Source organism: Mustela putorius, unplaced genomic scaffold (genome assembly GCF_011764305.1).
Source record: "Mustela putorius furo isolate JIRA1106 unplaced genomic scaffold, ASM1176430v1.1 tig00000743_pilon_pilon_pilon, whole genome shotgun sequence".
Lineage (NCBI taxonomy): Eukaryota > Metazoa > Chordata > Mammalia > Carnivora > Mustelidae > Mustela > Mustela putorius.
This window is the reverse complement of record NW_025421464.1, coordinates 1,311,916-1,315,726: the sequence shown is the minus strand read 5'-3', so window position 1 is coordinate 1,315,726 and position 3,811 is coordinate 1,311,916. Positions and strand designations below refer to the sequence as shown.

The window sequence follows — 3,811 nt, the reverse complement described above, 5'->3', positions numbered from 1 at the left end:
GGGGGTAAAGGGGATGGGTGAGCCTGGTGTGGCTATTAAGGAGGGCACATATTGCACGGAGCACTGGGTATTATATGTAAACAATGACTCTTGGAACACTACATCAAAAAACTAATGATGTACTGTATAGTGACTAATAAAACAGAATTAAAAAAAAATGTCCAACAGACACATGAAAACATACTCAAAATCACTCATGATGAGGAAAATACAAATTGAAGCCACAGTGAAATATCACCTCACACCTGCCAGAACGACTAAAATAAAAAAGACAAGAAATAACAAGTGCTAGCAATGATGTGGAGAAAAAGGAACCCCCATGCACTCTTCGTGGGAATGTAAACTGGTGCAGCCACTGTGGAGAACAGTATGGAGGCTCCCCAAAAACTTGAAACAGAACTACCATATGACTCAGCAATTAAACTTGTGGGTATTTGCTCAAGGATAATGGAATATTTATTTTTAATTGTCAAATTTTAAGAGTTGTTTATGTAATCTGAGTTCTTTATTGGATATGTGATTTGCAAAAAACATCTTTCAGTGTATGGTTTCTTTTAATCCTTTTCATTTTTTTTCGTTAACACACATAGTTACTGTTCTCTATTTTGATCTTTTTTTTTTTTTTTTTGTGGTGGAAACATTTAAGATCTACTCCACTAGCAAATTTGAAGTATATATAATACAACATTGTTAATTTACAGTCACATTGTTGTACAAAAGATCTTCAGAATTCATTCATCTTGCATGGCTAAAATTTTGTACCTCTTGACCAAAATTTTCTACCATCTCTCCATTTCCCCCTCCACACAACCTCTGGCAATCACTGTCTACCCTCCACTTTCATGAGTTTGACTGTTGAGACTCCATTGTAAATAAGATTATGCAGTATTTTTCTTTTTCCATCTGGCTTATTTCACTAAGTATAATGTCTTACAGCTTCATGCATGCTGTCAAAAAATGGCAGGTTTTCCTTCCTTCTCAAAAGCTTATTATTGTGCTCACTTTGGCAGCACATAGACTAAAATAATGACACAGAGAAGATTAGCATGGTCCTGTGCAAGGATGTCATGCAAATTCTGAAGAAAAGTCTGATTATTATTTCACTTTATATACACATTTTTAAAATCCATTCTTCTGCCAACAGACATCTGGGTTATTTCCATACCTTGGCAATTATGATAAAAATTGCAATGAACATAGGAATACAAGTATTTATCTTCCATTTGTGAACACAGGATATCTTCCTATTTATTTGTCTTCCTTAATTTCTTTCATCAATGTTTTATACAAAAAATTGTAAAAATACGTTTAAATGACATGCCAAGAGACAGAGAAAGAAAATGGAACTACACAAGGCAATAGGCAACTTGCACGAAAGTATGCTGACACTGATTACTCTGTCACCAACACTGAGAGTGTCTTCTGTCCACGTGTTGTGTCCTCAGATGGCAGGCTCTCTGAGAAGCCCCCATGCGTTCCAGGGGCTGTAGGTTGGATCAGTTGCCAAAATTCCTCTGCTCCCTTAAATCGCCAGTAGTGGTGCGGATCGCCTGTCAACAGAGCTCTTGCATCTGCCACATCTCTAGCCTGCTCCTTTCATGGCTGGTGGTTTGGACATGGAGTTCCTCGCCTGACCCTCTGTGATGTTCCACACAGCTGGGGTATGCCTGCAGGCTGCCTGCACAATTTGATCTTGGTGTTCCAAGAAAGGGATCATGAGTCTGGCCCTGCAGGGGTGTCGTCTTGCTTGGAGAACTCAGTGTGCTATGTGATATCTGCTGAGGAGTGAGTGTGCTCTGGGCATTTCTGCTTCTTCGCTCTTATGACAACATTTTGTGTCTGAATGGTAGTTTAGGAACAGCAGCACGCCCACGTACACAATGTTTCCAAATCTGGCAAGCATGCAGTGGTGAAATGTGGTGCAATTGTGGCCAGTGATGCTTAACAGAATATTTTTGGTGGGGTATCTTGTGAGATACTTCAAAGGGGTGGGGCAAAGATTCAAGTGGCATGTACCCATTAGAGTTTGTCCTGCCACTTCCTTGTGCTTGAAACACAGTTGTAATGCTGCAGGTGATGCAGCCGTCTTCTAACTATGAGCCAAAAACACATGGTAGGAATGTGTGAAAAGAAGGGAAGATGTTGCCTGGTGCCTGGTGTCACTGTGAAGCTCTTATGGCATTCCTTGACATTATACCATATGAGAAGAATAAAACCCTAATTTGTCTAAGACATCTTTTTACATGTTTTTGTGTTTCACATTTCTTCCTAATAGGTCATATCAAAATATGTGGGTTATATCTAAAGTGATAATTAGAAGGAAGCTTTTAGCACTAAATGCTTATAATTGAAAGGAAGGAAGATCTCAATAATGTAGGATCCTATCTCAAAACCAAAACAAGAGGAGCAAAATCAACCCAAAGCAACCAGAAGAAGGAAAATAATAAGGGCAACAGCAGGAGAAAAATAAAATTGAAAACAGAAAAACAATAGGAAAAAAGAATTAAACCAAAAGCTAATTCTCTAAAGAAAAATCTATAAAATTGCTAAATCAAATTTCAAAATTATCTGATAAAGATAAAAAGAAGCAACTCAGAAGCCATCAGCATCCACAAAGAAACAGTGGGTATCATTAAGCTCCTATAGCCATTTAAAAAGATAGGAAGGGAAAACTACAAGAAAAGTTTCACTCAAAAATTTTATAACTTAAGGGGCGCCTGGGTGGCTCAGTGGGCTAAGCCTCTGCCTTTGGCTCAGATCATGATCTCTGAGTCCTGGGATTGAGCCCCACATTGGTCTCTCCGCTCAGTGGGGACCCTGCTCCCCGCCCCCACCTCTGCCTGCCTCTCTGTCTACTTGTGATCTCTGTCTATCAAATAAATAAATAAAATCTTTTTAAAAAATTTTATAACTTAAAAGAAATAGGTCAATTCTTCAACAACCAAAAATAATTTAAACTCATTCTCGATGAAATAGACAACCTGAATAGTTCTCTAATCATTGAAGAAATTGAATCTGTAATTTGAAAGCTTTGAAACAGAAATCTCCAAGCCAGAATGGTTTCATGGGAGAATTCCACACAGTACAGGTTTCCCTCACTATCCAACGGTGGAGCATTTCCATGAAACTTTTGTAAGCCAAAATGGCATAAAGCAAAGAAGCAATTACCTTTAATCTACATGGAAAATCTGTTGAGTGTTTTTGGACCCCACAATAAACTTTCTTAGGCTTTCTGATATCTTGGGACACAGCTTGCTAATGGATACACAAACTAAATCCGAAGTACAGATGCTCAGAGACATAGTTCAAGGCTATGGTGGCTTGATACTGAGATGCTGAGTGTAGACCCAGATGAAGGAGTTTGGTGGGGCCACCCCTTGCTGCTCTAGGTGTGAGCTGTCTCTGTAACAGCTCGCTGAAAAGCAAACACTGAACTGAGCACTATTTTTGCTTTTTGCCTTCTTTGTAAAAGCAAAGATCCTCTTCAGATTTCTTTTAGTTAGCAAAACTAACTAACAGATTCCAATTTAGGGCTTTCATAAAAGTTAACTAGTATAACCCAAACTTTCAAAAAGTAAGAGATACCTGTACTTAAAAAGATTGAATACCAATACCACACAATCTCTTCCAGAAAGTATAAGAGGAGGAAATGCTTCCTAACTCATTTTATAGCATCAGCATTACTTTAATAGTAAAACTAGATGAAGACATTATGAAAAATGAAAACTACAGACCAAATGCTCTCAAGAACTTACATGTCTCAGTAAAATATTAACTTAAATGTCTCATTAAAATATTAACAAATAGAATC

At 38.0% G+C, this 3,811-nt stretch overlaps 1 non-coding gene across 1 annotated transcript; it reads left to right on the top strand.

Moving 5' to 3' along the window:
* Positions 1–994: 994 nt before the first annotated feature.
* LOC123393144 lies at positions 995–1,099 on the top strand. The gene has a single exon (XR_006607880.1). It is a non-coding gene; the product is annotated as a U6 spliceosomal RNA (small nuclear RNA).
* Positions 1,100–3,811: the final 2,712 nt, after the last annotated feature.